Below are 26,198 nucleotides of genomic sequence, written 5' to 3'. Positions count from 1 at the left end.
AGCGTGAGACCCTGGCCCACAGCCCCTCAACTGGAGGGTGGGTGACCCGTTCTGAGAAACCCCGCGGCCCCCAGCTGGTGGGTGCCCATGGGCGGCGAGCAGCCTCTCTTCACCCACCGCCCACATCACTGCTCACTCATCACGGGGAGAACGCAGGTGGGCACGGGAACTGGGGGCTCAGAGGCAGGGCTGGGGGGTGAGCAGGGCCATGGCCCCTCTACAGGGGCTGCACCAGGGTCCCCAGGTCACTGACGGTTCAGGGAAGTCAATGCTATACCACGTTCAGGCAGAGCAGCTGCCCGGAGCGGCAGAGCGGGGAGGGAGGCGGTCTGCGTGTCCGCTGCTCTGAGCTGAGAGCGGCCCAGGGGCAGGGAGGGGCAGGTGACTGGCGTCCCTCCAGCCCTGCCCGCCCGCCGGCCTGGGCACAGTGACATCACGGCCCTCAGAGCCACCGCCGGCCCGCCCGGGGCCATAAACGCCCGCTTCCGGCCGCAGACACCTCCTGACGCAAGCGCTCAGCCCAGTAAAGGCCAGACGTCAGCCCAGGGCCCACATCCGGTGCCCACCACTGGCGGGGCAGGGAGGCCCGGGCCTGGACTCCAGCTGCTGTCCCGGCCTCGGTTCTGAGACCCCAGACACGACACCTGGGCCCCGGGGGAGGCTCCGTGTTCAGAGACCCCAGGACACCTGTCCCGATAGCATCCCTGGCCTCTTACCAGACAGGCGCCATGGCCAGGGGCTGCTGGGGGCAGGAGGGGCCCTCGAGCGCGGGGCAGGAGCCGGGCAGGGGGCTGGCCCCACGGCAAAGGGGTGTCTGAGCCCCGGGGCCCGCTGAGAATGGACCCGGGCTAGAGGCCAGGACGGTGCAGCCTCCAGGCTGCCTGTTGTCCAAGAACTGGACAGTCGTGCTCGGGGAGGCACAGAACCCAACCCCCCTCTGCACTGCTGGTGGGTGTGACCCCCAGGGCAGCGTGTGGGAAACGGCACGGAGGGGCCTCAGAACCTTTCCCACCCGCCTGCAGCCTGAGCAGGCAATCCTGCCTCCCGCACCCCCAGAGACGAGCAGGCGGGCCTCCCTGGTGCCTGCACGTGTTCACAGCAGCATGGTCACAACGGCTAAGAAGGGGAGAGCCCAGCGTCCATCCGCGGACGATGCTCACACAGAGGAGGACGTTCTGACACACTGTGAGCGTGGCTGCCCCTTGAGGTCGTGATGCTGGGAGAAATAATCCAGGCACAGAAGGACGGGTGCTGTCTGACTCCCCCACGGGAGGTCCCTGGAGGGGTCGCATCCAGACACAGGAAGCAGTGGGGGCCAGGGGCTGGGCCGTGGCAGGAGGGGAGTGAGTGTGCAGTGGGGACGGAGGGCCCGTGCAGTGGGGACGGAGGGTCCGTGCGGGAAGATGAACAGGTCCTGGGGATGGCGGTGGGGAAGGCACAGCCGGGGGAATGTTCCGGCGCCCCAAGCTGCACCCCCAGAAGTTCTGTGCTGGGTGTACTTTACCAAAACAAAATAAATATTTTTAAGAGAAAATTTATTTGAAGTAATAAGTAAATAAAAGCAGATCAGGGAAGCAGCTCCCAAGTGAGACCCTCGGGGAGGGGGAAGAGAGGGGCGGGTCTGTGGAGTGGGGCCCCCGAGCAGTAGCACCTCCGCACGGGGCCACCCGCCCTGCTCAGGGTCAGTCCCCGAGGAGGACGAGGACGAAGTCTCCCTCCTCCCCGACGACCGGACAGGCTGCCCCAGCTGAAGACCCCTCCACAAAGAGCCTCGGCTTATGAGGGTGATATCTCTCAGTATTCACCATGTTAGGCAATAAAAATGAGAAAAATTTTTAATGTTTGTTATTTCATTAAAAAATTAAATATACTACATGCTGACATAAATAATCTCTTTACCAAAAACACCGTTTTCCAAAACAAAAATGCAGTAATAAAGTGGCATGAATACATGTCTTTACGGATCTCCCTGACGTCGGGCTTCCCAGCAGCAGCTGGACCTCATCCCCATGCCCACCTTCGTTCTGTTGGGGACACCATCCTGGTCGAAGCATCCAGAGAAAACCCGGCCTCGCCCGGACTCGCAGCTAGAAACCAGGAGCAGGTGAGCGGCCTTTTCGGGTCATTGGGGATGTTCTCCCCCGATCGACACTGAACCCGAGCTCGGGGCGTCTCTCCAGGCAGCCGCCATCTGGACGGGGAGCCCACCCCGGGCGCGGCTCACTGGGGCCCCGGGGACTCCTGGTCCCTCCCGCTCCAAGGACGGGTCTCTGGGCCCTGTGACTCTGTGACACCGCGCGGCGGTTGTTGGAAAATGCGGACTCAGAGCCTCCCTTTCCAGCATCACACGCTCGGAGAAGGGCCTGCAGGTCAGGGAGCTGTCTCGCTGATGCTGGCAGGCTCCAAAACTCTAACTTCCAGTAGAAAGAGACTGTCTGCTGTTTCTCGTCTGGGGGCGAACGCCTGCCAAGACCCCAGGTGTGAACAGCACGGCCGGCCCAGCGTGGGTCGGGGCTCGCCCGTCGCCTGAGCGAGCGCTGCGGGAGGCTGGCACCCGAGGGCTCTCGCCGAGGGCCCAGACTGGAGTCTGCTGTGACGGGGGCGTTTGCCGGCTCTCCCCGAGGCCCGGGGCTCACTCAGGCGCTTCCTCCGGGGGGCGTGTGTGAGGGGGTCCTGCTATGCCACGCCGGGATCCTCGCCGAGGAGCCAACGGCTTCACCCACCAGGGCTTCTGCACCATCCGTGCCCACGGGAGCCCCGTGAGAAAGGTGAACGACCTCTCAGTCTTGTTATGAAACGCTCAGTGCTGCGGCCTCCCCCCAGGGGTGTCTCGGGGGCCGTGCTGGGAGTGGGGCAGGGCACCCTCCCGAGGGCTCTGTTACAACCGCCCGCTGAAGGCTGACGCCTGGTTGCGACTGTGCAGGGCAGCCAGCAAGGAGCTGGGGAAACCCTGTGACTTCCCTGCTTTCAACGCTAGGCAAAAGTGGTTGTTTCTGCCTCAGATGACCACCACCTTCCTCGACCCCCGGCCGCGCTCCCAGCTCAGGGCTGGGCGATGGCTGAGTGGATGCACGCAGGCCCGGCCTTTGATCCACTGGTGGCCTCTCCAGGCCTGAGCCCCTCTGCTGGGTGGGTGGGCGGGCCTCACTGCAGCCCCAGGCCCCCTGGAGAGCCCAGCCCCCCCGGCCCCTCACCAGGCCTGCAGAGTGGCCCGCAGGGACCTGCGCAGGCAGTCAATGACACCTGAGCTCTCAAGGAACAAACAAAGGAGCCCATTCCCAGGAAGGGCTGACAGCTGGGGGCCAGGCTGGGGGGAAAGTCCAGCAGGGAGGGTCAGCGGTCCAGACCGCAGCCCCGCCCTGCCCCAGTTTATGGCCAGGTCCTGTTGGGGCACCGTGCCAGCACCCCCGCCCTTCCTCCTCCAGCGGCTTCTGGGGGCCCATCAAGGGTGCAGGCCAGGAGGAAGCTCCCCAGAGAGCAAGACACAGGCAGCTGCTCCCTGGTCCAACGCAGAGTCGGGGGCGGGGTCAGGGCGAGTGGAGGACAGGCGTCCCCGCGGCCCAGGCTGCCCTCTGCCCTGTGTGCCCCGACCAGGCACAGGGCCACACACTCAGGGTGCAGCCTTGACGGGGACCCACCTGCTTCCCCTGAGCCTCATGTGTTAAACCTGCTAAGGAAGGGGGGACAGGGTCAGCCCAGAGGCCCAGAGGGCTTCTAAGAGGCAGGTTAGGGCAGGGGTGGGGTCAGGGTACAGCTTGGGCACAGGGCTGGGTCTGAGGACTAGAGTGTCAGAACCAAGGGGCCTTGGGGGGGCGGTACTTAGGATCAAGAGCCCAAGACCAGCGTCAGCCACCCAGCGGCCGGGCACACTGCCCTGGGAGGCAGCGAGGGCACCCACCCCGTGCAGCAGAGTCTCCGGGAGCCTCTGGGGGCCTCCTCGTCCCTGCACCCTTTCCCAGGTCAGGGACTCACGGACACAGCCACTGACCACTCCCTCTGGTCAGGGCCCAGGGGACCACCAGGGGGACCCACTGCCCTCAGGCCCAGAGTCGCCAGGTGGGGCCCCCAGGTGCCCCTTACAGCTGATGGGCCGGTGCCCAGGCCGCCCACCTGGCTCTGCCCTGGGGGGTGGGGCGCTGAGATGCAGACACTGGGGCCTACCTCTCCAGCCACAGGTAAGATCACTGGGAAATTACTTCCTCCAAGCTCATCTATGGGCTGGGGGGGTGGGGGGCGGGAGGAGGGAGCAACGTCCACACCTACCCAGTAGCACCCCCCAAGCCCCTGCAAGTAGCTCCCCCAGGCAGCCTGCAGGACACCAAACAGCTAGGGTAAGGGGGGGACGGGGCAGGGTGGGGGGGACAGGGCAGGGAGGGGGAGCTTGGCATAGCCGTGGCGAACTTGGAGAGTTCTCTCAGCCATGGAGAGCTCCATCCTAGCGCCCCTGATGCTGGTGAATGTGTGGGAAGAGGGGTCTGGAACCGGGCCCTCCTGGGGTTCCAGGTCCTCCCCAGGTCCTCCCAGGATCTCCGAGCCAGCCCACTCTTTGCTTCCCGGGCACCACCCCACCCCCGAATCCGCTCTGCATACAGCTGGCACTCAGTAAAAGCTTGCAGTTTTTCTGTGGTGGAGGGCGGTTCCATTGCATACTGTGGCACTTCAGGGCCCTGTGTGGGCTGCCGCCTCCTGCCCCCACCTGCACCCTCCTGCCAGAGGGTGGCCTTGGGAGGGGCGGGGTCCTGGGGGTGGTCCCCCCAGACTCAGGTAACACGTTAGGCTGGGGTGCAGGGGCAAGGGGTGCTGTCCCCTTGGGGCCTGCAGGGACCTGGCAGCAAATGGGGGTCAGCTCTGAAACCGCACATCACCGTGGAGGGCCATGAGCAGCCTAGGGGGTTGGAACAAGCCTCCTGTATCTGGGGTCTGGGATCTTGGCAGCAGCTGCCCCTTCCGCACGTTCACAGGGATGGGCCAGGAGTGGGCGGGGGCCTGGCACAGCCGTGGAGAACTGGCGACCACCAGGTCCCTCGGATCAGGTCCAGCGGAGCGCCACCTCCCACCCCGGAGCCCCGCACAGGCCCTGCCAGGCCCCGAGGTCCCAGGAGCCAGAGGCCCCAGGGCCCCCCAGAGCCACCTCGTCGTTGCCCACTGCAGTGCTTCCTCTGGGCGCTCCCACAGCCAGATGTGCAGGGAGCTCACCGCCCCCCCGCCTCAGCCCGGCCCAGCATCCCAGGCAAGCGCGCGCCTTGATCAGCGCGACCGGACCAAGGAAGGTCGCAGGCGCGGGAGGCACCGGGGATGCAGACGCTGGCCAGCAGGTGGCGCGCGTCGCCCGCACAGCCGCCCAGAGGGAAGTCTGCGCATGTGCACTCCTGCGCCGGGGCGTGGGCGGACCTGATCGGGGGCGTGGCTCAGCGAGTGGGTCACGCCCCCTCGGACCCCCCCGCGTGGGCGTGGCTTGAGTGGACCTCGCCCACCCGGAGATCCGCGGGGTCTGCGCCGGCCTCAGGGCCCCCGCAACCGGGTGCCGGGTCAGTCCGAAGGCGTCTCGCCGTCCCCTGAGCCCGCCTGTCTCCGCATCGCGGCCCTGTGCCAGGTGAGCAGCGCGTGCTGCGGAGTCAGCATCCAGCTTGCGGGGCTCACAGGCTGGACTGGAGGGAGCTCTGCCTGACCTTGGGCAGGTCACTGGCCTCCGCACAGTGGGGGCTGGGAATCATCAGTCGCTCTAAGCATCACACCTGCTGGGGACCCTTCCCCAGCTGACCAGCCCGCCCTGCTGCTCTGGCCTGGGCCCTCCCTGCCTGGCCCTGCCCCACAAGGGCCGCCCACCTCTGCGCCTGAGCAGGGAACCAGGTGGCAGCCTGCAAGTGCTGGGGAAATGGACAACCCGATGGCCTCCGTCCTCCAGAGAAGAGCCCCCACCCGGTGGTCCTGGGGTTCTGCCTACAGCCTCAGTCCCCACCCTTACAGGGCCCTTTACAAACAGACTACCTGGAACCCACCTGGCCTAAACCCCCAGGGGAGCCAGGGGGCAGGATGGAGGCAGCAGGGCCCGCACTGCCGGCTGGTCCTCAGGGCAGGGGCTGTGTGAGGGTACAGAAGTGCCCAGAATGACCGCCCCAGCTCTGGGGCTGGGAGGAGGTGGGACCCTGCCTGGAGTTGGCCGCAACACCGCCCCCTCCTGGACGACTAGAATCTGTCCCTGCTTCCCCCAGAGAGGAGCCTGTCCTCCTAGGCATGGCCACGTGTCCTTGGCATAGTGACCGTACAGAGAGCCCCTGATGCCCTGCCTTCCCATGGTGGGGAGCGCAGCCTTCAGTGGTGACCCCCCAGGAGGGGTGACCCCCCTGGAGGCCAGGGCTGGAACCAGAGCCAAGTCTAGGTGACGCAGTGTGGTGGGAGCGGGCCTCAAGGAAGCGGATGTGGCCTTTGCACCAGCAGATTACTGAGCCGGGTGAGCAGGAAAGTCAACAGAAAGCTCTAAAGGAGCAGCTGAGGGACCTGCCCTGCCTGTCACCCATGGGTCAGGGTCACCCCAGGGGCAGCCCCACAGGGATGGGGCCCGGTGGGCAGCGCTGGACTCCAGGCAACCCGACCGACCACAGACATGCGAAGGGGCTGCAAGCGTGGGCTGGGCATCGGCTACCGCCACATCCGTTACTGTGGCTGAAAGGACCCTTGATCCACAAGTCATGAGTGCTTGGTGAGGCTGTACCCAGAGGGCGGGGGGCCGGCTCAGGCCAGCAAGGCCCAGGCCTGGGGGTGCCATTCATCTCAGTGATGCTCAGAAGGAGGTGCGAGGAGACTCCTCCCCAGGGGTGGTCCCCCAGCAGGGGCAGGGGCAGTGCTCCAGCTCAGAGGGTGAACCCACAGCCTCTGGAGGCCCCCAGCAACAGCAGGCAGGACCCCTGAGATGGGCCTCTCCTGTGAGACAGGGGCCCAGGGGGTCTGCGGGATGGAGGGTGCAGGCAGATCTTCGGGAGGAATGGGTCTTCCCCCGGCCCCCCAGAAGATGAGGAAAGCACACACAGTAGCCCCCAAAGCGGAGTCTCCAAAGGGCAGGCGGCCCCTCTGAAGATGCACGCACGGGGGGAGGCACTGACCCCAGCCTCAGCGGGGGCCGGACGTGCAAGTAGGGTCCTTACAGACGCAACTGCTTCCGGTGAGTTCACACCGAAACAGGCGGGCCCTCGCCCACGTGGCGGTGTCCTCATAAAAAGAGGGGGCATTTGACTCAGACACACACAGGGAGAACGCCACCTGAGGATGCAGGCAGAGATAGGGATGGTGCGTTCACAGCGCACAGAACCCCAAGGGTGGCCAGGAAGCGCTGCGGTGAGGGGCAGGTCGTGGACCAGACGCTCCTCCCAGCCTCTGGGAGTCAACTCTGCTGAGGCCTGGCCCTCAGACTCCAGCCTCTAGAACCGGGAGTTGATAAACGCCAGGTGCTCAGGCCGCCTTGGAAAAGTAAAACAGGAGTCCCCGTGGTGCTGCTCGACGCCTCAGGAGGGGGAGGTGCCCGAAGAGCCCATGCTGGCAGCATGGCTGTGGGCGGGGGCTCCGGGGGCAGTGCCTTCCTTCCCGCCCTTCCCTGCATTCCCCACGTGACAAGGTTTAACAACTAAAGGATGGGAAAAAACACGTGAGGTTGACTGTGGTCAAGACACTGGACGTCAGGCAGCGAAGAACAGGGAACGCAGAGGAGATGGGCATCCACGAGGTGGGTGCCAGCTACAATTTCCTGGTCACTGCCCTGAAACTGCTACCAGGACGAGGTGTGGGGAGGGGACTGAGACCCCTGGGGACAAGGTAGATGGAGTTCAGGGGATGCTGGAGAAGACGGGGCTGCACAGAGCAAGCCCTGGGTGGGCAGAACCCCGAGCCCCATGGGGCAGGGCATGCAAGTGAGGGATGTGCCCAGGCTGGGAGGAGCCACCTGCAAGGACGGGAGAGCAGCAGCCAGGGCCCCCACGGGCAGGGGGCAGGCCCCCCAGGCCATGCGGGCAAACCCCAGGATCACAGTGCAGCAGGCAGACGGCCCCGGCCCTGCCCACAGAGCACTATGCCAGCCCCACCGGCGGCCCACCTGAGCAAGCCCTGCCGGACCAGACGGCACCCACGAGCCTCGACCGTGTCCTGCACAGAGCCCGGGACGCAGAGGAGGCCGAGAGCACCTGCCCACAGGGCAAAAGTCCCGGCGCCTGGCACCCAATCGAGATGTATCCCAGCAGGGCAGAGAAAAGGGACCGTTCAACCCATAATCAGGAGAAAAATCAGTCATTCGGAACCAGCCCGAATCTGACGCGGATGTTAGAGTGAGCAGACAAGGATGTAAAACGGTTATTACAGCTCTGCCGCAGCCGCTGCTAAGGCGCCTCAGTCGTGTCCGACTCTGTGCGACCCCACAGACGGCAGCCCACCAGGCTCCCCCGTCCCTGGGACTCTCCAGGCAAGAACACTGGAGTGGGCTGCCATTTCCTTCTCCAGTGCATGAAAGTGAAAAGTGAAAAGTGAAAGTGAAGTCACTCAGTCGTGTCCAACTCTTAGCGACCCCACGGACTGCAGCCTACCAGGCTCCTCCGTCCATGGGATTTTCCAGTCAAGGGTACCGGAGTGGGGTACCATTGCCTTCTCTGTATTATAACTATAGTCGCCTGAATTAAAATAAATCAAATTAAAAAATTATATTCCCTCTGTTCAATTCATAAAGCATAGAAAATAAGCATTGATTGCCCATGTTAAGCGGAGACAAGGAAGATAAATATATATATATTACACATATACATATATATATATATATAACCCAAATTACGATTCTAGGGATGAAAACGATGGCCACATACGAGATGAAAAGTGCACCGGAGGGATTAACATCCACTTAGACCCTCAAAAGAAAAGATGAGTGAGCCTGAGGAACAGCGATGAAAACTATCCAAGGCGAGACACAGAAAGAGAGAAGAAACCAAAACTGATAGCTCACGCGCGAGCAGTGGGGAGACGCTATCAGTTCCGTGTGTGTGCAGCTGCCTCTAAAAGGCGAGAGGGACAGGAGACAGAATGGAGAAGTACGGGCCAGAACTTGCTCAGAATGATGGAAACCAGAAGCCCACAGATTCGTGAACTCAATAGCCCCGAGTTCAAGAAACATGGAGAGAACTGTATGAGACAAGCCATCACGTCGCTCAAAACCAGGGACGGAAAGAGGCTCTTAAGGAAGGCTTCCCTGGCAGTCCAGAGGCCTCTGCGCTCCTGATGCAGGCGGCTGGGCTCGCCCCCGCTCGGGGACAGGGTCCCACACGCCACACCATGCCCGGCTGGTCAATTCATTAAAAAGGGGATCTCAGGCGCCATAACCAAGCCCTGCTACCGCCACATAAATCACTTTTTAAAGAAAAAGACTTCCCTGGCAGTCCAGTGGCTAGGCCTCTGCGCTCCCGATGCCTGGCGCTGGGCTTGTCCCTGCTCGAGGGACAGGGTCCCACACGCCACACCAAAGACGCCATGTGCCACAGAGAAGAGCCGCGACCCTGCCGGGGGCTCCCCCGAAGACCCGCCTGCCATCGCGGGGGAAGCGGGTTTGGGCCCAGGTCTGGGAGGGTCCCCCGTGCCGCAGGGCAGCTGAGCCCGAGGGCCGCGGCTCCCAAGCCGCGAAGCCGCAGGAGACCGGGAAGCTGCTGGTGCGAAAAGCCCACGCACAGGACTCGAGGGCGGCCCCCACCCGGGCGGAGAGGCCCTCGGCCCGCAATGGAGCCAGCACGGCTGGTCAATTCATTAAAAAGGGGATCTCACGCGCCATAACCAAGCCCTGCTACCGCCACATAAACCACTTCTTAAAGAAAAAGACTTCCCTGGCAGTCCAGTGGCTAAGACTTCACACTTCCAATGCAGGGCCATGGGTTTGATCCCTGCTCAGGGAACCAACATCCCACACGTCACATGATGTGGCCAAAATAAAAAGCCAGGGTGAGGGAGCGGGGGAGCACACAGAAGATGAAGAACCATCAGAACAGAGAGAGTGATCACCCTACAAAGCACTGTCCAGACACAGAGGCAGTGAGTGTGTTCTCAGGCCCGCCATCGCACGGGGGAGGTTCGCGCTGGTCCTCGGGGCAAAAGGGAACAATCCCCGCTGGTAGCCTGGGTCACACAGATGGAGGCGGCTGGGGTGGCGGTCACGCGGATACATGCAGGCTTTTTAGGATTTTTTGCTCATTTTATTTAAATCGCTCTAAAACATAACTAGAGAACAATAATAACCCTGTAGTTAGTGAGGGTCTGTAAGGTGTGAAGGCAGCGCACACAGAGTCCGGGCTGAGGGGACAGGAGGCCAGCGCGGCCTCCCCTCTCACGCGCGTCTGCAGCGGGGCTTCTCCTCACATGCGGGTCTGCAGCGCGGCCTCCTCTCACACGCGTGTCTCCAGCGAGGCTTCCTCTCACACGTGCGTCTCTAGCATGGCCTCCTCTCACACGCGCGTCTGCAGCGCGGCCTCCCCTCTCACGCGCGTCTGCAGCGTGGCTTCCTCTCACGCGCGTCTGCAGCGTGGCTTCCTCTCACACGCGTGTCTGCAGCGCGGCCTCCCCTCACACGCGCGTCTCTGAAGGTGGATCTGACCCTGAACGCGAGGGGAAGCCAGCTGGAGAGTCACAGCAAGGCAGCAGCAGCGGAGGAAAACTGAACCGAGACACTGCTCAGTGGATCCAAAACAAGGCGGAAGGGAAGGAGGAGAGAAAGCAGGTCACAAGGCGGCAGGTCTACCTGACCCGGGTCAGTGACTGCGCTCAGCGCAGCCTCGGAAGCCCCGAGACACGCGGACAACCCCGCCCGGGGCCAGGCTGCGTGGACAAGCGAGCCCGGCAGAACCCCACGTTCAACACAAAGTGAGCTCATTCCAAGTAAAAGATGGGGAAAGACGTGCAAACACACGGCAAACGCAGCGGCGATGTTAATACCAGCAAGGTAGGCTTCGGAGCAAAGGACACCGCTAGGGATACAGCGGGGGGTCACGTCATGATGAGAAAGTCTGACTGCTTAGACGCAGCTCTGGAAGCACAATCCCCGGGAGAAAGCTCGGTGAACTCGCTTTTGTCAAGATAAAGAACTTCAGCTTTTTAGCAGACAGAGAAAACAGACTTACAGACACGGGGAGAGGGGAGGAGGGGGTGAGAGGTACGGGGAGAGTAGCTTCCATGGAGAGAAGCTTACATTACCAGGTGTAAAAGAGCGTACAGGAATTTGCTGTCTGGCTCAGGAAACTCAAACAGGGGCTCTGCATCACCCTGAGGGGTGGGGTGGGGCGGGAGATGGGAGGGAGGTTCAACAGGGAGGGGATGCACGTATACCCGTGGCTGATTCATGCTGAGGTCTGACAGAAAACAAGAGTATTCTGTAAAGCGATTATCCTTCAATAAAAAATAAAATGATTAAAAGAAAAAAACTTCAACTCTCCGAAAGATGCTATTCAGGATTAAAAACAGAAGCCACCTGCTTAGGCAGGGGACACGGGTTCAGTCCCTGGGCCAGGAAGACCCCGCATGCCGTGGGCACTACGTCCGTGTGCCCCAACTGCAGACGCCCGCAAGCCCCAGAAACTGTGCCCCAGACGAGAAGCCGCCCCAGGGAGAAACCTGTGCCCCGCAACTGGAGAGCCGCCCCTGCTCCCTGCAGGCAGGGGAGGCCCGCACGCAGGCAGAAATAAATCAGAATATAGATTTTAAAGACAAGCCACAGACTAGGAGAAAGACCTTTGCAAAGCCTGCACCTGGCAAAGAATTTGTATCCAGAATAGATTTTTTTTTTAATCTCTCAAAGTTGAATAACAAGCAAATAATCCAATTATTTTTAACATGCAAAGATTTGAAGGACATTTGGCCTAAGAAGACACACAGACGCAGGCGAGCACGCGCACGTGAGAGGTGAGCACGCGCACGTGAGAGGTGAGCACGCGCACGTGAGAGGTGAGCACGCGCACGTGAGAGGTGAGCACGCGCACGTGAGAGGTGAGCACGCGCACGTGAGAGGTGAGCACGTGCACGTGAGACCCGCCGCCTGTGTAGCGGCTGAAACTTGAGAGCCACGTGCTGGCAGGACGCGGAGGAGCCGGAAAGCTCATCCCTGGTGGGCGGGGTTGCGGTGGTGGGGCCGCCCTGGAGAGCACTTTGGCTTGAGAATTCCAACAGACGCCGACTGCACAATCCAGCCATGCCCCGTGTCTACCCTAGAGAAACAGGAGCACTTGGCGGCCTGAGACCAGACACACCTCCTGTTCCAGCAGCTCCGTTTGTAATGACCACAAACCAGAAGCCTCCCAGTGGCCCCCAATGGGGGATGGAGGAGCAGACAGGCTCACCCAAACCAGGACGACTGCTCGGCGACAAGATGGAGCCAATGACTGGATCGAACTGCAACGTGGAGGAATCTCAAAACATTTCACTCAAAAAGCTGAGTGAAAGAAGCCAGACCAAAAAAGTACACAGCACACGATACCATTTACGTAAAGTTCTAGAAAATGCAAACGAATCTGCGGTGACCGAGAGCAGGCCCGCAGCTGCTGCAGGCTTGGGACAGGTCGTTCCCAAAGAGGCAAAGGACACGTCTGGGGACAAAGGAAGCGACTGCCGTCCTGGAAGGTGGTGACGTTCTCACGGGTGTGTGCTTGGGTCGAAGCTGATCAAACGGGCCTCTTCAAGGGTGGGTCGACTCCTTCCATGGTGCTTGGCCTTTTTCCCCGCAGACTGAAGGGTGGAGGCAACCCTGCGCCAGGAGAGTCTATAGCACCATTTTCCCGCAGCTTTCGCGCACTTCCTGGCTCCGAGTCACACCCTGCTGATTCTCGCGGTACTTCCAACTTCGTCATTCTACTTGTTGTGGTGACCTGTGGTGTCCGTGATCTTTGCTAAGAGCTCCTACGATGGTTAGCGTTTTTCAGCCATAAAGCATTCTTTATTTAACTTTTTATTTTATGCTGGAGGACGGCTGATTAACGACAGTTTACGGTGCACGGCAAAGCAGCCCCGCCGCATACACACGTGCCCCTTCTAGCAGCAAAGCATTTCTAAAGTGGGCTGTATGCCTGGTGCGGGATTGCTTGGCTTCTGGCCGCGCTGGTCTTCGCCGTGGCGCTCAGCCGCTCTGGTTGTGGAGCAGAGCTAGCTGCGCCACAGCATGTGGGACTCTTAGCTTCCCAACCAGGGACTGAGCCCACGTCCCCTGCATTGCAAGCTGGGTTCTTGACCACTGACCACCAGGGAAGTCCCAGAGTGTGTGTCTTAGAAATCGTGCTACTGCACACTCACTAGATGACAGGCGAGCACAAACATGACTTCTCTGTGAGCCGGGAACCGGGAGACCACGTGAGCCATCGTGACGCCATCTGGGTGTTGCTGTGAAGGAGGAACTCATGGGCCTGGACTCCACCTTAGGCCTGTTCAAGCTGATCACGCGCAGCCACCTTTCCGATGGACTCTGAACTCTGTGTTTAGTGCCTATGAACACAACAACAGAAGGGTAAGACCCCCTCCAGACAGGGGAGCCTTGAAGATGGTATCTAGGTTACTCATCGCCTAAGAGAAAGCATACACTAATCACCCCTTCCTCCAGACAGGCCATAATTTTTTCTGTGTCTATTGGAGTGTAACCTCAGGTTTATTGATTATTGGCTAATTGTTTGACTGTTTGAGCACATGAGCACATAGCTCGTGAATGTTGGGGTTACTGGGACTGTATTTTCCTTGGTTTATGTACGTCTCAAGGAATTTGGAGTAGTGGGTTCGGACACGTACACATGGGGTATGAAAGATTTTCCCAAATGCTGGTCGGGTCCTTGGCTGAGAGGAGACTCTGCCTCGGGCCCGCCGGTGTAATGAACCGCTCTCCACTACCTGCATTGCCCTTCTGAGGGAGTTTGTTTCCCGGAACGTAGTGGCTACAACATTTGGTGCATGGGCCGGGAAACTCCTCACTTTGAGGAGACAGGTCTCATCTGAGGCCACCCCAAGGCTTTGTGGCTTGAATCTCCTAGATGGGGGAAGGCGCCTCGCCCCTCTGGAAGAATTCAGCGTTTCAACGCCTGGTTTCTTCGCTTTGGCAGGTAGTGAACAGCAGCGAGGGAACTGAGCGCTCAGGTAGGGAGGAGCCCACCCGGCAAGGTGGAAGACGGGGCCTGATCACCCCCCTGGGAGGGACTAGAAGGGGCACAGACCCACAGGGGCCTGGAATAGGCAGGCAGCAGCGATTGCTTGGTACACAGGTCGACGAGCGTGCTACGGTTAAGGAAGGAAATTTGTGAAGGTCATCTAGGAGGTGTGTGCACGCCGTCTCAGGGAAAATTATTACCAACAATCGCCAGGGGATTTTTAGGATAGGAAACTGGTCCTTGTGTGCTCGTATTCTGCCCTCCCCCAGGAGGTGTCCCATCTGCTGTGAAATTCTTGACCCCCTTGGAATGGTCAGGCTAGAAGGAGGGGGATACATAAGTGAGTATGAATTGGCTTTCCCGGAGATGGCCTGGGACGTGGGATATTTAACCCATCTGTGTTTTCATCCGCACCTGATCAAGCCCACCAAGGCAGAACGGACTTTAAGGGAGAAACAGTCTTGGACCACGTGGTTTCTGGTTCGGCTGTGCTGACCGGCAGGTGAAGGCACGCCGATCCCCCTTCTCCCTCTGGGATCTGGCAGGTAAGGCTCTTCTCACCCCAATAGGAAGGCGGCAGAACGGCAATTTAAGTGTCATTGAGTGGAAATATCAGAAGTACATAGGGTGCTGAGAACTTCCTAGACAGGACGAAAAGGAGAAGCAGAAGGTCCGAGAAGGGAAGCAGGATGGGGGAGGTGAATCTGAGGCAACTGTATTGGAGCGCACGATTCAAAAGTTTAAGACGGGATTGGGAGGAGACAATGGGGTGAAGATGAAGCGCTCTGTGAGGTCGAATGGCCCCCTGTGGGGTAGGGTGGCCCCCAGAGAACACCCTGAACCTAAACACAGTGGGAACAGTCTATGCAGGAGGGCCGGGACACCCGGGTCAATGTCCGCATACTGACTCACGGCTCGGGTGAGCCCAAGACCCTCCTACCTGGACAAGCTTCTGTGTCCAGAAGGGAAAGGGAAAAACTAATGGCACAAAAATTGACTGATGACAAAAAAGGAAGTTCTACAGGACGTGGACGGGCTGACCTGACCCCTCCCCCACACCGGAAGCCGAGGCCGCCCCCTGCCCCATCCAGGGCCGGGTGAAGTCCTGCCGCAGCCGCTGCCCCTCCGCCAGCTCTCCCCGAGGTCCTAGAGCCGCCAGCTCAGCAGCCTCCGATCCCGGTGACAGAGGCCTGGCCAGCACTTCCAGGATCTGGCTCCAGCCGAACCGCCCAAGCTACGGCCAAGCTATACCCGCCTCTCCCGGCGAGTGCTGGCAAGAAGGGGAGGGAGACATTGGAGTTAAGCAGAGGCTGAGCTCTGCCAGAGAGCCGGAGGGAAAGAGAGAGGACAGACAAGAGATCCACAACGCTAGCTGCTGCCCTGGGAAAGTCCATCTCGGGCCCTCTGGAAAACCTCCTCTGCCCCAGGGACAGGACAGTCCCAACGGAGGCCCCGGCCCCGGCCCCGTTACAGCCAAACCAGTGTGCCTGGTGCCGAGCTTTTGGCCACTGGAAAAATGAATGCCCTAAGGCAAGGAAGGAAGAGGAAGCTCACGCAGCTGTGGGGCTTGCTGACTTGGAAATTAAATAGGGCTCCCGGGGCTCAGAGATACCAGGTCCCCGGGAGCCCACGGTAACCGTAAAAGTGGGGGACCAAAACTGACTTCCCGGTGGACACAGGAGCAGAGCTGTCGGTAGGGACAAAGCCGGTGGCACCACTGTCCAAAAAGACACCGCTGTAACTGGGGTATCGGGGGAAGACAGGATTACATCGTTTGCCAGCCCAGAAAACGTCAGATGGGGGGGCACCAAGTGACTCATGAATGCCTCTACATTCCTGAGTACCCAGGACCCCTGTGGGGAAGAGACCTGCTCTCCAAACTAGGAGCACAGGTGGCTTTCTCCCCTGAGGAGAGGCCCACCTTGGATGGACACTATGACTCATTTGCTCTCTCTCTCAATACCACCCTAAGGTGAGTGGAGGTTGCATGAGCCTCCGAAGGCAGAACAGGGTGGGCTGGAAGAGCAGGAGAGAGCGCTAACTCAATTATTCCCTGAGGTCTGGGCGGAAGACAACCCCTCCTCCCCGCAGGCTGGCTCAACAGTGATAGTAGAACCCAAACCAGGCACCATCCTGGTTAGGAAGCTCCAAAACCTGCTACCGATAGAGGCCTGGGCCGGCATACTGCCCCACATCAGGAGATTGAAACAAGCGGGCATTCTAGTAGAGTGCCAGTCGGCTTGGAATACGCCGATCCTGCCAGTCAAAAAGGAAGGAGGACAGGACTTTAGGCCTGTACAGGATCTCAGGCTAGTCAACCAGGCTACTGTGACTTCACACCCCACTGTTCCAAACCCCTCTACCTTTTAGCCTCCTCCCGCCGAGGACTAAAGTTTATACCCGCCTAGATTTCAAGGATGCCTTCTTCTGCGTACGCCTCGCCCCAGCATCACAGCCCATCTTTGCCTTTGAACGGGAAGATCCAGTTGGGGGCACCAAGAGACAGCTCACCTGGCCTCCCCAACAAGGATTTAAGAACCCCCCAGCCATCTTTGGGGAAGCCGTGGCTTCTGACCTGAACTCATTCCATCCGGAAGAGTCTGGATGTTGGCTCCTACAATACGGGGATGGCCTGCTGCTGGCCGAGACCTGGCCGCCGAGACCAAGGGAAAATGCTGGGAAGGGACAGGCGCACTGCTCCAGCTGCTGAGGGAAGCAGGCCACCGGGTGCCGAGGAAGAAGGCACAGGTCTGCAAGGAGGGGGCAAGGTATCTGGGGTTTGTTTTAAAGAAGGACACAAGGGTCCAGACCCTACTTGGGTCCTATACACTGATGGCACCAGCCTGATAAAACAAGGACAACGGCTGTCAGGTTAGCCAAAGTGGAAGGGGCCATCAAGACTGAGAAGGGACGGTGGGAATTGCCAAATGGCAAATTATTGGCACCGGAGGAGCTGGCGCACAATCTGGTAAGCCAAGCACACCAAGCGACCCGCCTGGGCCAGGCTGCCTGCCCACAGGTTAATGCTGCCTCTCGGGTATTCAGACAGAAACCTCCGGGTATTCAGCTGAAAGGCACGCTGCCTTTGAACACCTGGGAGTGGACTTCGCTGAAATGAAACCTCACCGACACTACCGTTACCTGCTGGTCATGGTATGGACGTTCTCACGATGGGTAGAAGCTTTTCCTACCTGGACTGAAGGAGCATCAGAAGTAGCCCAGTGCCTGCTCAGGGAAATAGTTCCCAGATTTGGACTTCCTGCCAGCATTGGCTCAGACAATGGCCTGGCTTTTGTAGCTGATTTAGTACAAGTAAGCAAAACTTTGAACGTCAAATGGAAGCTGCACACTGCATATAGGCCCAGAGTTCTGGGATGGTGGAGTGAACCAACCGGACATTAAAGAGACATTCTCCAAGTGGAGCAGAGAGACTGACTGCTCCTGGGTGGACTTGCTTCCGACAGCTCTGCTCAGACTCAGGATGACTCCACAGTCCCAAGGCTATTCTCCATACGAAACTGTGTATGGGAGGCCCCCTCCCATAATAAAACAGGGGTCAACAAATTTGCCTCAGGTAAGGGAGAACAAGATTTCACAGCAGATGGAACTGGGTAAGGTAATGAATCGGGTGACTAAGTTTGTACAAGAAGGGGTGCCGTTCCCCCTTGGGGAACAGATACGTGAGTTTACGCTTGGTGACCAAGCATGGGTCAAAGGTTGGAAACATGATTTGCTAGCCCCTTGGTGAAAGGGCCCTCATGTTATTCTAACTACCCCTACTGCAGTTAAAGTGGCAGGTATTGCCCCTTGGATCCATCATACGAGGGTGAAGAGAACATACCACGCAGACCCAGAAAATGCTGAGTGGACTGCACAGAGGGACCCCGCTGACCCTCGAGAGACTAAGACCATCCTTAAAAGAAGATCCTGGACGAGCCCTTCAGGATGAAGCCGCACAATCAACTCCCGCTGCTTGGCCTCATCAACGTGATTTTGAATTTAACTTCCGTTTCGACTCAGGACAATGTGTTCATCTCGTGGGCCCCTTCCTACGCAGACTTCCCCAGCGCTTCCAGCTGCTGGTATGTGGGGCTGTGCCTCTGTCAGGGATGGAGGGACATCCTTGGTGGGTGTCACCGCTCTGCCAAGGAGATTTTAGACCACTCTGCTCTTTTCCGGGATGGCAAAAAGAGGCTTTCCTCTCGCTTGCCAATCATAACCTCTCCTTGCTTGCTTGCTGTAAGACCTGCAGTCAGTAGCCTCGGGTCCTGGGGTTACACTTGATATAAACGCCGGTGTAACAAAAGCCTCACCTACAACAAGCCCCGGTAACCCTACCTCAGTTACATGCCCGGTGAACAAGATCGTGTTTCGATGGTATGAGTATATTCTGCCTCATTCATACCCTGCATAGGGAAACAGGTGTCATGGTTAAAGCAGAGGCCTTGACTAATTTCACACGACAGCCCCTCCTGGATAGAACGAAAGCCACCCAAGCCTTAAGTGAAGAGCAGATCCAGATGAGGAAAGCGGGACTTCACGACAGAACCGCTTTGGACACACTCACAGCTGCTCAGGGAGGGCCCTGTGCCAAAATCAAGGTTGAATGTTGCGCGTACGTCCCTGACTTACCTGGCGATGTGTCGACTGCTCTAGGCGACAGGAAAACCAGGTAAGAGCAGTGTCAAATGGAAACCTCCCTCTCTGGACTGCGGTCCTCTCTTGGGTGAAGGGCGATGGGTGGAAAACTATATTAACCACTGTTACAGTTGCCTTGAGAGCTCTGCTCTGTGGACCCTGAATTTTACAGTGTGTTATGAACTCTGTAACCCGAAGGTTGATGTCATTCTCCCGAATTGGCGGTCGGAGAGCCAGGGTGCAATACACCCCTATGAGTGAGGCTCATATTATGAGTTAAGAGCATCAGGAGGGGGAATGAAGAAGGAATTCACAGGGCCTGACTCCACCTCAGGCCTGTTCATGCTGATCATGCTCGGCCACCTTTCCGATGGACTCAACTCTGTGTTTAGTGCCTATGAAAACAACAACAGAAGGGTAAGACCCCCTCCAGACAGGGGAGCCTTGAAGATCCTATCTAGGTTACTCATCGCCTAAGAGAAAACATACACTAATCGCCCCTTCCTCCAGACAGGCCATAAATTTTTCTGTATCTATCGGAGTGACCTCAGGTTTATTGATTATTGGCTAACTGTTTGACTGTTTGAGCACATGAGCACGCAGCACGTGAATGATGGGGTTATTGGGATTGTATTTTCCTTGCATTATGTACGTCTCAAGGAATTTGGACTGGTGGGTTCAGACACGTACACATGGGTATAAAAGATTTTCACAAATGCTGGTCGGGGTCCTTGGCTGAGAGGAGACTGTGCCTTGGGCCCGCCGGTGTAATAAGCTGCTCTCCACTACCCGCACTCTCCTTCTGAGGGAGTTTGTTTCCCGGCACGCGTGGCTACGACAGCTGTGTCTGGACCGGGCCCGCAGTGTCTCCCAGGCCTGCCTGCTGGCGCATTGTGTGTGTGTGTGTGTCACGTGCCCGCAGAGCTATTAAAAACAAGACCCACCCCCCAATTATGCTTTTAACCTCTGGAGGAGAAGCAGGGGACTTCCCAGGTGGCACCAGTGGTAAAGAACCTGCCTGCTGATGCAGAGAACGTTAAGAGACGCAGGTTTGGTCCCTGGGTCGGGAAGATCCCCTGGAGCGGGGCATGGCAACCCACTCCAGCATTCTTGCCTGAGAACCCTATGGACAGAGGAGCCTGGCGGGCTATAGTCCATGGGGTCGCAGAGAGTCAGACAGGACTGAGGCGACTTAGCAGCAGCAGCAACATCAGCCAGAGAAGCAGGAAGGGAAGGAAGAGGAAAGACCTGTCCTGAGCCTTGCGCCCTGTCCCCCCTGCTCGGAACTGCCCCTGAGCACTAAGATCACGGGTCACAGCCTCCAGCGCCCAGCCCCCAGCCCCCAGCCCCCAGCGGGCAGCAGCGGGGGGCCAGGAGTTGGGCCTCTGCGGAGGGCTGGATCTGGAATGCCCAGCGCCATCCACCCGGACCTCTGCAGCCCGAGCCCCGCCCACCTGCCTCCCCCAGCCCCCAGGCCCCTGTCCTGCAGCCCAGGCCAGGCCCTCCAGTACCATAAGCTCTGGAGCCCCGAGCAGCTGCCTCTGTGCCCCAAGCCCAGCAGCCACTCGCTGTCCTGGGCCTGCAGGGACCCGCCTGACACCCCCACCCCCAGGCGGCCAGAGGGACCCATGGCCCCACGGTCAGCAAGCCTGGCCCCAAGGCTCTCCAGGGTCAGGGCCTGGCCCCGTGTGGCACACGCTGAGTCTCCATGACCAGCCCGGCAGACCAGCCCCTGTAAGCCCAGGAGCCCGGCCCTGGTCTGCCCACCCTCCCTGCCTCCTGCTGGTACCCGCGTCACGGCCCCCACCTTCATCCTTAGTTCACCCCCTTCTCCTCTGGCCAGACCCCGCCCCTCAGCAATGTCCCCTTGGCCACACAGGTGTCACTTCCTGTCTGGCCAAGGCCTCTCCCCACTCCAGCCCCGACTCTTGGCCTTGAAGGTCTGGCTGGCCCTCCACCTTCTCCAGGAAGCCTTCCTGGGCTACTCAGGGCTCTCCCCGCTGTGTCTGTCCTCAGAGACCACTTGATATCTGCTTCTGGGGGTCCCGCAGGGTCCTCCAACCTGACGGCCCCCACAACGCTGGACCACTTATTTCGGGCAGCATATTTGCGTCTCCCCAAAATTCACACCGAGGTCGTGACCATGGGGCCCTCTGGCGGGCTCAGTGCCCCTAGAAGAGCAGATGCCAGAACTGCCCTCCCCCCTCCACCAGGCACAGGTGGGGCTCTCCCCAGAGCCAGCCCGGGACCTGACCCAGACCTTGGCAGCCCGGGCTCAGAGCCACCAGGCCAGCTCTGTAGAGCAGCCCGACCTAGACCCTCTGCTAAAAATGCACTCCCCCCACCACCGCCCCCCACCCAATCCTCCCCCCTCCCCATCCTCCCCCCTCCCCCTCCCCCTCCCCCCCTCCCCCCTCCTTCCCATCCCCTAGTGTTAGGCTCGTGTGCACCCCGGGTCACACCTGCAGCAGCCGACAACCTCCCACCCTCCCCGAAGCCCCCTCACAGCCACCAGCAGAGCAAACGCTCGGCACTGCCCAGTCAGCGCCATGTCTGGAGGCCCCAGCAGCCCGGAAACCCCCCGACCCTGATGCAGGACCCCTGCGGGTCCCTCCGGCCAGCCTTATCTGTTTGCTTTTCACCAACATCTGCCAGCTCTCAGCACAGCGAAGCCGGTGTTGGGGGGCAGAATAGGAGGAGGTTGGGGGAGGGGTGGGGCAGGGGGGAGGAAGGTTTGGGGGCGTGATCAGCTGTTGGGGGGCCTCTGAGCTGGACCCCAGCATCTCTGAGTGGAGCCTTCAGGACCCTCAAACGGAGGACAGGAGTGGGGGTTGGAGCCAGGAAACGGGGGGTGCTCCAGGTCTCCAGCAGCAGGGAGGGGTGCTGAGGGGGCAGTGCTGGACCCCCAGGGGGATCGGAGGGCCCCCAGGGCTCACGGAGAGGCGGGTGAGCACCACCTCCTGGGAGCCGGCCTCTGGGACCCAGCTCCCTCCTCCCCAGCAGGAGGGACAGGCGGCCAGGGCCCCTCCCGCAGGGCTGCCTGGTCAGCGGGCGGGCACCCAGCCCCAGGCCTTCTTTCCCAGCCCACCTCAGCTCAATGTGCCCCTAAGCCTCCCTGGTCCCTGGTCCCTGGTGAGGCCCCAGCCAGGCCAGGGGCTAAAACGGACACTGAAGAGCCCAGGCCCAGCCCACAGGGGTGGGCAGTGAGCCTGTTCAGGGACACGGGTCCACCCGGCCCACAGCAGCCGTGGGCTCGGGCAGTGGCGCCCCCTCCCCAGGGCCCCTACCCTGTGCCAAGGCCAGTTCCACACCTAACCCCCTCCGTGGACACGAAGTTCTGTCCATCTGATGGTGCCGTGAAGGAGCTGGGGACCACAGGCAGCCCTGGGGCCGCTCTGCAGGGACAGCCCCCACCCCAAATCTGGGCCCAGGAATCCGCAGGAAGAACTGGGGCCCAAAGGCACTGCTGGGGGCCGGCAGGGAGGCCCTGGGCCTGGGCAGGAACGGCCACCTGGCCCCTTGCAGCCTCTCTGGGGGCCCCTCCCAGCCCGTCCTGGCTCACTGGCCCCACCGCTGCCGGATGCAGGGCCAACCCCAGTAGCTGAGGGTGGGGGTCTCAAAGCAGGCTGGCCGGGGAGTGGACAGGAGGCCAGACAGCCATGGGTGAGGCGGCTGAGAGTGACACGGAGGGCCGGGCCCCTCCCAAGCCTCACACGGCTGCTCCCTGCTGGCTGCAGGTGGGGGTCTCCAGGAAAGAGCCACAGTGGGGGCGCCTGCCTGGCTGGCCACACACAGGACGCCGGGGTGCAGTGGGCAGCGGCGGGCAGGCGACTCCGCCCCAGCAGAGGTCCCTCAGGGAGCCTCTGCTCGGGCCACTCTGGGCCCAGGGTCTCCAGGTCAGCACGTCTCCCCAGCGTCTGCTCTCAGGCCACGGAGGGTCCTGGTCCCATAACCACTTGTGGCCTCGCCACGGGCCGTGAGTGCAGAGTCCTCACCGGGGCCCTCAGCCCCAGCCCCAGGGAGCCATGGCCTAGGGGTCAGTGCCCACCCTCCCAACTGAGCCGGGAGGCTGGGGTGGCAGCAGTGAGGCAGGGCTCCACAGCGGACAATTGCCCACTTGTCTGGAGCTCTGTCCCCGAGGCCGGCTGGCCGGCCGACGGGACAGTAGCGAGACGGCCACACACAGGCTTATCTCCGCGCTGTTTGCTCAGCACATTCCCGCGCCCCCAGAGCAGCGACAACAATGTCCTGCTTTGTCGTTTCCCGTGTGTAGAGAGGGAAACCCCTCCCAAGCCCACCACACCCGCCTCTCCGGGACAAAGCAGGACCTGGGCGCCAGCCGTGCTGAAAGGCCAGAACCGCTCACTCACTCAGGGCCTGGACCACACGCGTGACTTTTCCAGGAAACTCAGGCCGAGTCACAAGTGCACACACACAGGCCTCTGTGGTCCAGGCCGGGCGCAGCCGACTGCAACCCGCTGACATCCAACCGGACATCCGGCTGGCGACGTCTGCCCCCTCGGGCTGCTGGGAGGTGACCCCAGACCCCAACAAGTGGACCCCTTGCCTGCCACGAGCACCGCCCCATCCCCGGCCCGAGACCACGGTCTACCCAAGGTGGCCCGAGGTGCGGGCCCCCCAAGCGCTGGGACACACAGAACGTGCGATGGCCCTGGGCGAGGGGTCCGCTGGGAGACGCAGCTGCACCTAACACGCAAGGCGCAGTCTGGACAGGGGCGGACTGGGCGGGGAGGGGCGCCCGGAGCCACGTGTGGGAAGCTCAGGCAGCCAGTGCCAAGGCCCTGTGGCTGGGCACCTGCTGGGGTGGAGCGGCAGGTGGGCACATGCCCCGATGGAGGAGTTCGGGGGCCCCAGGAAGGTCCAGGCAGGGGGAGGGAACATGGGCTGGGAGAGAGAAGGGCTTGGGGCTCGATTCCACCGCAGCACCCCCAGCCCCCTCTGGAGCATCACACTGCCCACCTGGGTGGCACCCAGGCCCCAGGCCAACTGGTGGGAGGTGGTCCGGTGGCCGTCAGAGCCCTGCTTCCCTGCAGCCCCTCATCCGGGTGCACGCGCCCTCCTGGAGCCCCTGCTAGGCAGAGGCCTGAGAGCAGGCCCACTCCCCTGCCCCTGAGGGACCCCAGCCCCCACCTGTCAGCCTGCCCTGAGCCTTCAATCGGAAGAGCCCTGGGGCAGCCCCCTACCGAGGCCCCCTGCACCCCCAGAACAAAGGCGGCTCTCAGCACCACCCCGTCTGCAGGGGCAACCACGGAGGTTCCAGGGCAGGAGGCCCCCGCCCACCTGTGCCCACGCACCCCTAGTCCCGGGACCCCCGACGGGGTGCGGAGAGCAGTGGGGAGAGATGATAGAGAACGCCCCGCCTGCCCGCCCCCCGGCCTTCACACACTGCTCCACAAAGCTGGGACTTCTTTAGGCGAGCACACAGCAGCTTCTGTACTTGTGAGCCGGGAACAGGCGGCCAGGCTGTGGTCTGTGAGGTGTGAGGAGGCCCCAGACACAGATCCCCTGTGGAAGGAGCCAGGCCTCAGCACCCCAAGTCTCTGCAGGCAGAACCCCCTTAGGAAGCGGGGCGCCCCGTCCATGCCAGCCACTGCTCAGAGCCAGGTACCCTGGAGAAGCTGGAGGATTCTGAACACCTGTGCCCCAACCCTCCCCTCGCCTGATCGTGACCCTCAGCTGACCCTTGCCCTGAGCCCTTGCAGGGCTGGCGTGTGAGCTGCCCGTGGACAAGGGCCGACCAGCAACGCCCCCCCACCAGCTTCCTGCTCCTCCAGATGCCGCCCCAGGAGCCACGTCCTTCACCCCACACAGGGTGTGGGCAGAGCCTCTGCTCCTCTGCCTGAAGGGGCCAAGCACCCGGGGCTGGCCTTGGACACCCCTCAGAGATGCGCCCAGATAGGCAGCCCTGAGCCCGCCTCACCCCCGCTGCGCCTGAGGTCAGCAGCTCAGAGCGTGTGTGGAGGCCAGCCAAGAAGGCAGTTTCCAGGGGTGAGCTGGTCAACCAGGGTCCCCACACTGGGGAGCTGAGGTGGCCCCACAAGCTTTCTGGGACCTCCAGGGAGGTGTTTATCTGAGCCCCAGGCTGGCTGCATGATAACCCCCCACCCGGGACCCCCAAGGGCGGGGGTTGACCTCTGGAGGTCCCTCCAAGAGCAGTCAATCCTCCCAGGTTGGGGTGGGCCTGGCAGGCTGGCGCCATTTCAGGGACAAGGGTCCAGGTGAGAATGAAGCCCCCCAGGAGCCCTCCCCGCAGCAGCACCCCAGTGGGGAGCCCAGCATCTCCCCCAGCATGCCCCAGACACGCCCCTCTCAGTGTGGCTGAAGGTGCCGGACTGACTCCCTGCGGTGATCCCGGGAGACTCCTGGCAACCGCAGCTCGAGTAAACACCGGAGATGTTGGCGGGGCCCCAGAGGGCGTGTGCCAGCCCCCTGCCCAGAGATGAGCAGCTATGGGGCTGCTGCCTGCTCTAGAATTTTCTAAAGGCCACGTCTTGATAAAGCAGCGCCGGAGATCCTGTTTGGCTGCCGTGGCGCCCGGCCGGCCGTGGCGCTGGGGGACGGAGCGCGGGGCTCGGCGGGCGTGGCGGGCAAGCCTCACCCTACATAAGGTGCCGGGCGCCGGCTTGGGCTGCACAGGTGCAGCCGGCCGCGGTGTGCCTCACGGAGGCACGGGTCCAGCAGCGGCCGCCCCCGCCTCGCGCCATGCTCGGGCCTTTGCTGCTGCTGCTCTCCTGCGGGGGGGCCCTGCTCGGCGCCGGTGAGTGGGGAGCCGCGGGCACCGGGGTGCCAGGCCCCTCAGGGCCCCTCTGCGTGGGAACGTCTCCAGGCCTTCTCACCTCAGAGACTTGGCGGGAGGCAGGCGGGCCATGTGGACGCTGATGACAAGGAGATGGCCGACGGGCCAGGGCAGCCTGTCCCTGTTCCACGGCCGCCCCGCTGGCAAAGGCCCACGTGCGCGCGCGAGCAGGGGGACGGGGTCCCTCGGGACACAAGCGTGCTGGGTGGGGCACAGAGGTCGGGCCTCAGTGCCTGAAGCCTGGCACTGGCAGCCCCCACTGGGCGCTGGGTCCTGAGAGGCCTCTGGGGTCCCCAGGGGCAGCCAGAGGGCGTGCAGGAGGCCTTGTGGGCACTGAAGTCAAAAGACTCAGGGAGAGAGCTGACTCCGGGGAGTCCTGGCTACTAACAGCAAGCCCGAGGCTGGTTCTGGGCCTCAGTTTCCCGGTCTGTAAAGTGGGGCAACACTCCCCTGTGTGACGGTGTGAGGATCAAAGAAACAGGGGCTGGAAGGGCCACCCCACCCAGCCTCACCCATCAGGCCATGGGGACGCAGGTCCCCCTCCTCCTCCCCCAGGCCCCTCGGCCAAGCACCCCTCAGAAGGGGCCAGCCAAGAGGGGTCACCCCATGGCCAG

Source organism: Capra hircus, chromosome 29 (genome assembly GCF_001704415.2).
Source record: "Capra hircus breed San Clemente chromosome 29, ASM170441v1, whole genome shotgun sequence".
NCBI lineage: Eukaryota > Metazoa > Chordata > Mammalia > Artiodactyla > Bovidae > Capra > Capra hircus.
The sequence above is the reverse complement of the archived record's forward strand: the minus strand, read 5'-3'. Positions refer to the sequence as shown.